This window comes from Pituophis catenifer, unplaced genomic scaffold, assembly GCF_029215685.1.
Source record: "Pituophis catenifer annectens isolate HBS135680 unplaced genomic scaffold, rPitCat1.0.hap2 SCAF_2, whole genome shotgun sequence".
NCBI classification, from domain to species: Eukaryota; Metazoa; Chordata; class Lepidosauria; order Squamata; family Colubridae; genus Pituophis; species Pituophis catenifer.
The window spans coordinates 68,053,432-68,067,123 of record NW_027256882.1 but is presented as its reverse complement, the minus strand read 5'-3'; positions in this window follow the sequence as shown (position 1 = coordinate 68,067,123).

Sequence of the window (13,692 nt, the reverse complement as noted above, 5' to 3'; positions counted from 1 at the left end):
ACAAAACACCCATATAAACATATTCTCAAAAAAAAAAGAAAGTAATTCTCTGTGCTTGTTCTTAGAATTGATATTATATTATTTCCAAATGAGTCACTGGGTATCCTCTGGAATCATGCAGGAACGGTATGAGAAATGGAAAAAGAAAAAGGGGAAATATGCATGTTGCCTCTTAAAGGTTTGAAGTCTTTGCTGGACCAAGGAACCTTCAGTAAATACAGATAGTCCTCAACTTACAGTTTGTTTAGTGACCGTTCAAAGTTACAACGGCGCTGAAAAAAAAGTGACTTATGACCATTGTTCACACTTATGATCCTTGCAGTATCCCCATGGTCACATGATCAAAATCCATACCCTTGGCAATTGGTTCATATTTATTAGCCTTGCAGTGTCCTGGGCTCATGTGATCACATTTGCAACGAGCAAATCAATAGGGAAGCCAGCTTCAGTTAACAGCTTGGTCACTAACTTAACAACTGCATTGATTCACTTAATAACTGTAGCAAGAAAAGTCATAAAATGGGACAAAATTCACTTAATAAATGTCTCACTTAGCAACAGAAATGTTGGGCTCAGTTGTGGTCTAAATCGAGGATTACCTGTAAAATGATCAATGTGGGATATACTTGAGATTCATAGATTTAACTCTATGTAAAATAAATGAACAGTGAAATAAATGAACAGTGGAAACTTCCCTGAAGCTGAACAGCAAGAGTTCAAATGCGATTGCACTCAGTAAGGAACATTAGAGTTCCTTGCTGGAGGAGAATAATAAGGGTGATTATGTGTTACATTAAAAAACTTTTTTGTTTGGCCTAAGCTACTTTTGTTGGGTGATCCTGATACAGGATATATTGTTTTTTTTAAAGAAGGAATATACTTACAGTTGCACCAGTCATAAATTGTGTCATGTCCATAATTTAGTAATGCTTAGAGGAATATTATCATTCTTCTAAAAACTGAATTATTGAACAAAGTACATATAATATTCTTGCAAATAATAACTGAACATAGAATTATTCATCCTAGAAGATGATTTTTATATCCCCTAATCGTTTTAGACCAGGCTGTGCTTCTCCAACAATATGTTCTAAAAAAACGTGAGAATTTCTATCTGTTCCTTTTTATCTACCAATCCTTGTGAGGGTAGCAATAATCCAGTGCAGATGTGTGTGATTTATACATATGTTATATATTCATTATTTTGTTGTTTCTTTCCTAATAATCACACCAAAAAAAGCCTCCAGGTTAAACCCCAACATACTCTTCCGTTTGCAGAACAATTCTTTTACTCCTGAAAGGAGTCATTCACACATGCATATCATATGAATTTGTGCAAATAAATTGAAATAAACCCTAAGATATTATTATTGTTGTGCAAGAACTTGTGCAACTATTGCAAAAGGCATGGAACTGATATTTTTCATGGCCCTGCAATATATAAACTCTTGGGCAAAGTTTTTGAACCAATCAGTTACTCATACTTATGGCTATTGGACTTTCTACTCCGATATCCAGCTTATTGGCTTTTATTTTCATTGACCCATCATTGTGAGATAACATTTTCAGCGAGTTTTCTCAACCATGGATCTGTTTATTAAGCCATCACAGTTAATTGTGATTACACAAAAAGAGTATTACTGTAGGGAGACCTATGTTACACAGCTAGAATGAAGAGGCAGAGAACCAGTGAGATGTTAGGGACAAAGCTGTATGTGCCAATGAACTAGTAGAAATAGCAGCAAAAAATAAAAATTAAAAAAATTGAAGAAGCAATTAAGAGTTAAGAATTAAGCTAGGGTGATCATTTATTCGTTGCCTAAGAGAGAAAGGAAAAAGGAAAGGCGCTAGAGGGAAGGGGAAAGATATGTGCATGAAGGTTGAAAGTAGGAATGCACAGTAGGGTAGCTAAGTAAATACAAATATAGAAATCGTTACCGGCATTTAGATATAACACAATATAATATCTGCTGGCTTATCTAAGAAGTAAATATTGATGGATAGCTTCAAGACTCTCTCCTTTCTTGTGATTTTGTACTTGTCAGCTAGAAACGTGTGCGACATCTCTTCCCTGGGCCACTGGTTTCTGCACCAATTGAAGCTTCTGAATGTTCTTTCAAAGGCAGCCCTATATACAGCATAGTGCAGTAATTCATTCAGGAATGACCAAAGCACAAGTGACTGAATGCAGTACCTCAAGACTCAGGAAGGGGCCCAAAGACCCCTTGGCCAAATGCTGCCACCTGCTCTTTTAACAGGAGCTGTGAGTCCAGGGGCATTCCCAAACTAAACACTACTTCTAGTTGGGCTGGTGCAATTCCATCCAGAATTAAATATGATATATCCCTCGATTTAGGAAGTTCTAATGCCTAAAGTCACTCCATCTGTTAGGGTTGAGTTGAAGCCCATTCATCTCTATCCAGACCTCACAGCTTCCAGGCACTGACACTCAGCATCAATAGCATCAGTTGACTAGCCAGGGCCAGAGATGCAGAGTTTCAAATAGAAAAATGTTTTCTATAAAAATAAGCCTGGATTAATCTAAAAAGCCACTCAAAAAATGTCAGTTTTCATAGAATCCAAGGATTTAGAGTAGTAGACTCTCACACTATTTAATGTCAGGGAGTGAAATTCAGATGACTGTTTCACACTTGGCTTATGGGCCCCAAATCTGAACTTCTACCAAGGACTAAAATGGATAAGTGTAGAATAGAATAGAATAGAATAGAATAGAATAGAATAGAATAGAATAGAATAGAATAGAATAGAATAGAATAGAATAGAATAGAATTTTTCATTGGCCAAGTGTGATTGGACACACAAGGAATTTGTCTTGGTGCATACGCTCTCAGTATACATAAAAGAAAAGATACATTTGTCAAGAATCATAAGGTACAACACTTAATGATAGTCATAGGGAAATATGTAGGGTTATAAATGTAAATAAATGAATGTAGATAAAATTGTTCCTAAACACTTCATAGGCCAGCGTTTTGAACTTGATTCATTCAGGATCCTGTATAAGTATGTTTTAAGCCAGTTTGACTTTCAAATGATAACACAGATGCTCAACATTAAGGGACGTAAGAAGCTACAGTCTTGATTATTCTGGCATCATACTAATTGACAATTATGAGAAATTAAATAAACAATTTGATACACAGTATCTTATTGCCAGTTATATGTATGATCTGGACACTTTACAAAATGTAATACTATTGAGAGCTACTCCTTCCCATCTTTCAGCTGACTTTCCCCCAACCCTTAGCCACAGTCTTCTATACAAATCTGTAGGTTTGTGGTTAGATTTTTTTTTTTTTTTGGCCTAATAATCCCTACAGCTTTTTGAGGCAAAGGAAGAGTTGAATGGTAGGCTTTGTTTGTTGCCTATTCTTGAGCTATTGAAGCATGCTATATTTAAGGAATTTCAGCCAAATAACCCCACCAGCCAAGAATACAAGGAATTAGTATGTATATCCCTCGTTACATTTTTTAAAAAATATTTATGTTATTGTAAATTGTCAGAGTGCAGCTGGGCTTGGGTTCCAAGGCAGAAAAATCTCATGTTGGTACATATGTGTCCAGCTGGGAAGATTAAAAGCTATTTTGCTGAATCCCTAAGATGAGGCTCTCTCATAGAGACAACTTGTGTTTAAAAATATAGTGGGGGGACTGCCTCGTGCCCTATAACACCCAAAGGGTGAGCCATTATTTTTCATTAGGAGACTATAGATTATGGCTTGCCATTAAAAGAAAAATAAAGCCAAAACTTTTGACATTGGCATGAGTAGTTTTATTCCTTTTGTACCATCAAAACCAAGACTATGTTAGGAATTAAGAAGAAATCTGCAATATTATCTCAAAGCCTATCAATTCAAGATTCTTTCTTTTTGGATGCTTTGAGAAATCTATAAAACAGGGCACCCAGATGAGGTCCATAATCAAGAATCAACAAAATGAATAACTATTGATAGACTTTTGTTGTATAAGGTTTGCCTGAAGGAGATATGTCCTGGAATACTTCCCAGTATGCGTTTGTTTGTTTGTTTGTTTGTTTGTTTGTTTGTTTGTTTGTTTGTTTGTTTTAAGATTTATTTTTATTTATTTATAAATTATTTATTTATTTAAAATAAAAAATAAAATTATTTATTTATTTAAAATAATAAAGGCAGTAAATTAATTAATTAATTAATTAATTAATTAATTAATTAATTAATTTTATAAGCAACTCCAGGCAACAAACATATCTAATGCTCCTTCCTCCTCCTATTTTCTCCACAACAACAACCCTGTGAAGTAGATGGGATTGAGAGACAGTGACAGTGACTGAGACATGCTGAAGGAGGGACTAGAACTCATGGTCTTTCAGTTCTAGTCTGGTGTCTTAATCATTAGACTAAACTGGCCTATTTCTCATTCTTAGCCTTTTCAGCTCTAAAACCTAAGGCCTAAAAATATGGTTCATTATTTTTTAAAAAAGGAAAGCGGTATTTAAACAGTGACACTGAGTTGGGTGAAGATAAATGTTTTTCCTGCTCTCTTAGGATACAAGAGATGCTCCGGTAAAGTTGAGTGCATAATAAACCTATGAAATTTACTTCCTTGGCGAAGCTCATGGTGACAGCAATGAATTTTGATGGCCTTAAAAAAGGATGAGATTAACTTTTTTAAAAAATGATATTGACAGCAGCTAGTAAAGACGGTTATATTTTACTTTCAAGAACAACCTAAAATCCCAACTAGGGCTGGGTAAATCCTTTGAAAGAGCTCTTTCACAAAACTCAGGAGTATATACAAAGGACCTGTCTTCCAGTGAATAAAAGTCCCAGGCAGAAACAGCTCCCAAAGTTGCCACATACTCTGTGAGCCTGGAAAAAGAAGCAGCTGTTTTACTGACTTGAAAAGAGATGTTTCGTAATATCCTGCTACCTAGGATGCAAAGGAGAGTTTTCAAAGGAATCACACAATTTTACTGACTACAGGTCTCTTAGTGGATCGTTACTCTATATTGTTTAAAGGGCTTCTATATCAGTGGTGGGTTGCCCCCGGTTCGCACCGGTTCTATAGAACCGGTAGTAAAACCAGCAGGAGGCTCCGCCCACCGACACTGATATCATCAGAACGCTTCTGCACATGCCCCGTTGCGAATCAGTAGTAAAGGTAAGTAGAACCCACCCCTGTTCTATATCCCTTGTGTTTATTGCAGGTAGGTCACCCATGATGAGGAGGGTTAGGCTAAATATGATTTCAGGGTAATGGCAACTCACTAGAACATTTTGCCAAGAAAACCAAATGTGACATGATATTAGACTATGAGCCATCCATGCAGTGGTGGGTTCTAACCAGCTTTACTATCAGTTCTCTTCGTGCACACACTTTGTAATCCACTCTGCCGCACCTATCAGCTGGGCTAAAAAAGAAGAAATAAAAGGTAGAAATAACACAGGGGCGGGTGGGAGGGCCCAGCTCCCAGACAAAGAGAACCGGTTCGGTGATGTCATATTGTCACCACTACCGGCTTGGCCGAACCGGGCTGAACCGGGAGGAACCCACCACTGCATCCATGTATACAATAAAGCAATTTGGTCATTTGCATCCTTTAAGAGGGTTGTTGAAGCACTTGGAGGTTTATCTACAGGAAATAGTTGCCTCCTGAAAAAGCACCTTTGGGACAACTATGACCTGAATGACTGAGAATCTCTACAGACCTTTAGCTATGCAATTTGGGGTGAACACCCTTTGAATGGTGTGGGAGTAGGAATGGATTTTCAGGGGGGAAAATGCAGGCTACAGGAACTCTGAGGACACAGACAAGCCTCCAAGTGCTTCAACAATGCTAAAAGGAGGCAAATGACCAGCTGTCTGCAAAGAGTATAAATCCTTCCATTCCCCACTATCCTGTCAGAGCTGAAGAAGCTTCTTGGATGAAAAGCAAAATGTCTTCAAAGAAAAAACAAGAAAGTCCAGTTGTCTCCTGAAAAAGCACTTTTGGAACAAAAAGCTGAGATGGAAGACCTTGCAAAGTAGCAGAAATGGTAGTGAAAGGGGCAAATAAGGTCAAGAATTAGAACCAGATGAAGAATAATTGCATGGGGTTTGGTTGAAACATCTGACTAGTCTGCACCCACTCATTGCCAAGCAGTTGAACATCAAACTGCAACTACAGGTAGTCCTCAACTTACAACAATTCATTTAATGACTGTTCAAAGGCATTGAAAAAAGTGTCTTGTGACCATTTTTCAAACTTACACCCTTTGTAGCATCCCCATGATCATGTGATCAAAATTCAACTGGCAACTGGTTCATCCTTATGACCACTGATGTGTCCCAAGGTCCTGTGATCACTTTTTGTGATCTTCTGACAAAAAAAGTCAATGGGGCAGCCAGATTCACTTAACAACCATGTTACTAACTTAACAACCTCAGTGATTGCTTAACTGTGGCAAGAAAGGTCCTAAAATTAGGCAAAACTTGCTTAACAAATGTTTCACTTTACAGAAATTTTGGATTCAATTATAGTCATAACTCGAGGACTACATGTAGTTGAAATTGAAGATCAGCTAATGTCTGGCAAAACTTATTTGATACTAAAAGATCCAATAAAAGGGGCAGCACCAGGCAATTACCTGCCTACCAACAACTTTCAGATTGCTAATTGAAGTTGTAGCTGATGCAGTCTAGCAACATCTGCTTGAAAACAAACTCTTTCCACCTGAATAGAAATGAAACTGCCTAAATACAGGGGGGAATAAAAGACGAACTTTTAATTGACAAGATGATTTTGGAAAACTATAAGAGAAGGAACTTGGATATTATATTGAAGAAAGAAGATACAAAGGAAGGATACCACAACTATATGGAAAGAGAAAAATATTCCCAAATCAGTGATTCATTCAGAGATTTGATTATTGAACTAGGGCCAAGCATTTTGGAAAGTAAAGTGAGTCCTAGAAAAAATTGCCAACAAAGCTGCAGGTGTTGATAAAATACCATCCTAATGCTTTCAAGTCTTTCAAGATGATGGTGTCATTGTGTTATTTGTAAGCTGGTATAGAAAACACAGCTGTCACCAAGGGATTTTTATATTCCAAGATCTAAAGGAAGTTATGCGAAATAATGTTCTGACCACTGAACACATGTTCATCTCCTATGCCAGTAAAATAATGCCCATGATTTTGCAATTCAAGCTTCAACAATAGATACAAGAAGAACTGCCATACATGCAAACTGCATTCCAAAGAGGCAAATAGCAATAGCACTTAAACTTATATACCACTTCACTAGTGGTGGGATTCAAAAATTGGTTAGAATATAACACAAAGGAACTAAATGTTCAATATACTATCACTTTACAAATAGTCCTTGATTATACCCATTTGTTTAGTGTTTGTTCAAAGTTACAATTGCACTGAAAAAAAGTGACTTATGACTGTTTTTCCACAATTATGATTGTTGCAGCATCCCCATGGTCAGATGCTTGGCAATTTGTTCATATTTATGATGGTTGCAGTGTATTGGGGTCATGTAAGCTTCCACATACCATGTGATCAGATGATATTGCTCTGATGGCTAGAAATGAGAACATCAGAACTGTAACATCGGAACCCTGAGATCAACTTGACCTCAAATCGAAGCATATTTTTGTATTATTTTATGTCTCTGGTGTTAACAATATCTAAGTTTGAATCTATCACCATATTTTGTGGTAGTCAGTTCCCTCAACAACTCTCAACCTTTTGTCAAGCTATGCCTAAATTATAGAATTACAAGTCACCATGTGGATTTAAACATGAATGTCAAACTCATTCCGCTAGCAAGCATTTGAGAGCATCACTGATCTTTCAAATGACTCTTATTGAACCCAATTCTAGACCTTCCTACAGTCTTCTCCACACCCATTTTAAGCCTTATATTTTTAATGTTCTGACTGTACTTTTCACCTTACTTACAAGATAAATACTTTGGCCAGTTTTATAGCCATTTGCATTCCGTCATTAAATTACTTATCTCTCCGAAGAAAGTGGGTTTTAATTACACACAATTTACATTATAACAAATCTGTGTTGGTTGATTGCAATCTCTAAACTTTACAGTCAGATTCGCTGATCTGCTATGCAAGGCAAAAGTTAAAAACAGTTCAAAGGTCATCCTACCAGTGCAGTGGTATTGCAGTTATCAAAAAGCGTGGATGTCATATTGGTTTAGCAATTTAGGGTGGCGAAAGTGAGCTTGTTCAGTTGCAACATAAATCACTGCAGCCAGAAAAGTTTCATAGTCAAAACAATTGAGTCAGATAAGTTGATGCAAAAGCTCAGAGATGTTGCTTTCTCTACATTTAGCTAGATGATGTATTTCTGTTAACATCTGCCTGACACCTTAGATGAGGTGGCTCCCAGAAATGAGAGTCCCAGTTGCGCTGCCAGAGCTAATTTCTGACTCCTTTGGTTATTTTATCCTAAATAAACAAAAGGGGTTTCCCACATAAGAGGGTGAAGACAATAAACTTCATATCCTGATACCAATCCCAGCAACTGCTACTCTTATGTAAAGCATATTCCATCATCTTCAATGATGAGCTTCAACTTCAAACTGTCTACCGTGAACCTCACCCCATTCCTAAGAGGTTCACGGAGGGGGCATGCATAAGCACACCAGCGTGTCTACCATCCCTGTCTTACTGTCCCCATTTATCTGTATTTACTTCCTTTGTTCATGTTTATGTTCATACTTATATTTCTTATCTTGTACATGTTTGACAAAATAAATAAATAAATAAATAAATCTTCCTCTGTTATCCCCAATAAAAATCAAGATTAATGCTCAACATAAGCATGGCTTATGTTATGTAAAACAAAATAGTGCTCCTTTGTGGGTACGTGATGCGCTGATCCAATAAACCTGCTGAAAAACAAAATACTTCAGGCTCATTGAATGGACAGTGTGAATTTTAACACAGCAGCTTGTTTCATCTGAGAGGTCTGAATCAAATGAATAAGTGAACCAGTGCTGCCTGAATAAAGACTGCTTTTCAAGTTTTAGAAGTGGGAAACCTATCATATCTAGATCTGGTTGCTTACATTAATGGATGACTGCTTAGTCGCTAAATGTAGTGAATGAATTACTCTTCTCTTTTCAAAATGTGTTTTTGAGGATTTCCAATTATTTATTGCAAAGACAGAAATCTGGAAATGATTGGTAAAATGGAGAAGGGAGCTTATTCAGATGACCAAACATTGCCTTCACAAATCCTGCTCTTCAATGACATTTATTTCTTTTTTCCTGTTCTTCCTGCTTTTATTTTATATTCAGCATCCAACCTCAAATAGGAGATATTCCAAATTCAGTATTGTAATTGCTGCCTGGTAAATGATACAGTTGACTACACTTTCCCTGAGAGACCCTGAATGTGGCTCATTTGACCATTTCAAGTCTCATGCACAGAAATTATTTTCAAACCTTGAAGTGACCAGGGAAAGGTCATCAATAGTCTTAAAAATTGCTTAAGGATACATGATCATAAAAAAAAAATATTTTGTTAAACTTGACAGAACAATTTCAAAAGTTTTTGGTGGTGATTGTTGCTGAGGGAGGGAGGAAGGGAGGTAATATTGTTATCCTAGAGTTAGGTGATTAACAGATCGCAAGTAGTTTTGATGGCTTTTTTATTTTTATAAAATTGGATTTACTAACAGCAGGGCTGTTAGTACAACAGGGCTGCCTGTTACAGAAAACCTTTTCCCTTGACCTTGTATACTTCCCTAGTAATTTACCATGCAATTCCTCAGCCAATTTTTTTGAGAGGGAAAGACCAATGGTAGCCAGGCTGTGTTTATGATGAGTTGTGTTCCCTCACATATGTCTCTGGGGAATGAAAAATAGCAAAAACAACAACTCCAAACCCAGAAGTATTTGCGGCAGAATTCTTTTACATCCTGATCACATGTTTGGCCTATTCTTAACTCCCATGCCTTCTTTTCCTGTTCCCCTTTTCCTCCCCACTCTCTCCTCTGTCCAAAAGTCTTTAAACTCATCTTGTAAAGCAGTCCAAAGCTATGCCAAGTCAGGCCCGAGGTGAAACTGCAGTCAATTTGCATGATTTATATTGAGCCTAGCATTTGAGTAGAGGGGTTATTTTGGTCCACAGCACATTCAGATCCATTTGTGTATTTTCTCCACTTGTAAGTGACAGAGAACCCAAGTGTAGGAATTGGCACGAATCCCAGTTGCTGGGTCTTTTTCTGTTTCCAGTGCACAACACATACTCTCTGCAGGCTGAATTGGTAGACCTGTATTTGCCACTCCTTGGCACAATAATATTTGCAGAGCATTTGCCCTCCCTTGCTGCCATTGGGGACCCAACCATCTCTCTGTTTTCCATGCCTGGGACACGCTGTCCATGGAAAAATAGCCCTCATTAAAGAGAGCAGGTTGCAAAACAAGGCGACTACCTGACTGCCTTTTATAGGATACTGAAAAAAATATCAACTTGAAAGCAGCCAACATACACTGAGTGTTTATGTCTCTCTTGCATTTTGCTACAGGATGGCTTATTAAATGCCTGGCATTGATTTGACATGTTTGCCTGATATTGTAGTTACTATTCAGTGCCTTAGCCAAGTGTTCACCGCCTCATTACATAAAATGATTTTCAAAAGCAGTAATAGCAATCTGTTTATTGAAACTGATGAAGATCTTAGAATAATGACCTGGGACTGTGCCTGTGCCCACCCCAAAAAAGATCAACGGATTTTGTTAGCTTCTGCTCATTACTCACACAGTTGGGAATGCTCTTATTTAATGCCATGCCTTGAGCTGGGTCCCAGCTTACCACTGAATACTTTTTGAGCACCAACTCTGAAAGGTGGCCACTTAGTTTGGTGGCTACCGGAGAAGCTAGTGGAGACTCTGCATATTGTACATGGGCTGCAAAAATCCAAATGGCCACTTGGTGGCAGCAAATAGTATCTGTTTGCTACACAGAGTGGCCTTAATGAAGCGCCATTGCCATCATCACCTGGCTAGTGAAAAACAAAATGATACCAAGGCAGTCTGAAAAAACATCTTAGAGTCTTCTTAAACCTGGGAGAAGGACAAACTCAATAGTGGCAACCTATCCTAAGTGCTGCAGTTGAATGGGCAGCTTGGAACAGTCTTTGACATGTAATCTACTTCATCTTGTGAAGTATGTGTCAGCAGTCATTTTAGTATATGCCATATACTAAAAGCAGTCATAGCAATCATATATATTTTAGATACATCCAAAATATATATCATTTTAGACACATCCAAAATATATATCACCAAAATATGTACAACTGCAATTTAACTTATTTTAGCTGTGTGATCAATTGATTCAACATCATTTATTTAGCGCCCCAGTTTAAATGACTCCAAGCAGTATTTAAGATCATAATATAACAATGCAAAAACTCCAAACGCATAACCAGAAACTAGATACTGTAAATGTTCATTTAATTAGGCTGCAATCCTAAACACTGTAAGAAGTAATGCTAACTGAGAATAAAGCTCATTCCTGAATAAATTTGCATAAGATTGAGCTTGGGATCAATAACTAATTACAGCTGCTGGAACATTTTGTTTCTAGAGGTGGAGTGAATTTGAGATCATGAGAACGGAGAACTCATTACATAAGAGCTGTTCTGAAATGTTTTCTGGCTTTGAGGGCATCTTAACAACAGTAAAAGAAAAGGTAACTTTCACAGAGAAGACAAAACTGTGTGTTATGCTAATCAATGCATTTCTGTTAATGTTTCACCTGAAGAAATAATGTTGGGGTAGAAATAACAAGAAATGTGCTTTTTTCAAACACGTTTCCCTTTCCTTTTTATGCTTCAACCCTATATATGTCTATCCAGAAATCTTACTAAAATTAAGCTACTCCTGATGCTATTGGATGTCAGATTGCCCTTAGCCATTTTACCTGAGACTCCCTAGGTCAGTGGTCACCAACTAAGTGATAAGGAGAATCCAAGACCTCAGTGCCTTCCACTGTGCCCTTAAAACCCATTTTTTCAAGCAAGCTGGGCTGGCTTAAGAAGAAATTTTTAAATGTTTTAATCGGTAGTGAGTTTTAATTGGGCCAAATTTATATATCTTTTAATTGTTTTTTAATATTTGTATTGCATGTTTTTTAATTTTGGCTGTACACCACCCTGAGTCCTTAGGGAGAAGGGCGGTATAGAAATTTAAAATAAAATAAATAAAAAAAAAACTTGTGGTCTGTGGACCACTGGTGGTCTGCATGAAAATTTTGGTTGCTCGCAGAAAAATTATTTGCATTTTTTTATATTGCACTAAATCAGGTGTCCTCAATTTACGGCCCCTGGGCCAGATACATGCAATGAACATTTGTGTTGCTGCAGAGAGTCTCCCCCTTCGCGGTCTTTTTGTGTGGGTTGGAAGGGGGCAGAAATTCTGACGGGGTCTGCTTCAGCCTCCTGGTGTGGGGCTTTGGGTGAAGGCTGGAGGTAAGCGCCGCTGGTGGTGAAGAGCTGGAGAGCCTTGTTCCAATGAGACTGCCTCATGGCCTGGAACTGGCTGACCATCTCAGCCCATTGAGCCTCCAGGCACCAGTTCCTGGCCTTGCACTCCCACAGGTCTTCCCTCTGCTTGGAAAGCCTATGCTCGGAATCCTTACTGAGGTGCTTCTGCTGAGCCTCCTTCACGGTCAGATCCAATCTGAACTGAGCCAGCTATTTTGCCAACTCTTTCTCATGGTAGCTGCTTAGCTCCAACAACTGCTTCCTGTTGGGGCCCTAAGGAGCCGAGGCGGGCAGGCGAGGAGTGGCTGGGAGGGGAGGGGCGAGTAGAGGCCGGCGAGGCGCCCCTTCACGTGAGTGACATTGAGTTGGCCATGCTCACCCACTCACATGACCACCTAGTCACGCCCACCCAGCCGGTCATTAGGCAGATCATATTAATGGTCAGTGGGATTTTAAATTATGAATTTAGTGGTCCCAGAGGTCCAAAAGGTTGGTGACTCCTGCCCTAGGTCATTAAGAATCTGAGAAGTAAAGGTTTGGAGAGTTCCATGGTCTTTCATGTAAAAGAAAGGCTTTCTTGCACATGATCTGTCCTACAAGGCAATAGAATAGAATAGAATAGAATAGAATAGAATAGAATAGAATAGAACAGAACAGAATAGAATAGAATAGAATAGAATAGAATAGAATAGAATAGAATAGAATAGAATAGAATAGAATAGAATAGAATAGAATAGAATTCTTTATTGGACAAGTGTGATTGGACACACAAGGAATTTGTCTTGGTGCGTGTACATAAAATAAAAGATACGTTCATCAAGAATCATAAGGTACAATACTTAATGATAGTCATAGGTTACAAATAAGCAATCAGGAAACAATATCAATATAAATCATAAGGATACCAGCAACAAGGTTACAGTCATACAGTCATAAGTGGGAAGAGATGGGTGATGGGAACGATGAGAAGATGAGAAGATGGTGACAAATTGAAACCCAAGAAACAAATCAGTTCCCAAACTGGGTTTTTTATTGTTTTTGTTTTTTTGGCAAGCCATTGTGCCCCACAAAATGAGCTACTAAAATTCAGCTGCAGAACACCAAGTATCAGCAGTATTGTTTACAGCTATTTTATTAGTTACTTTAATGTTTCAACTCCTACAATGGGTTTAATATGGCACAATAATAA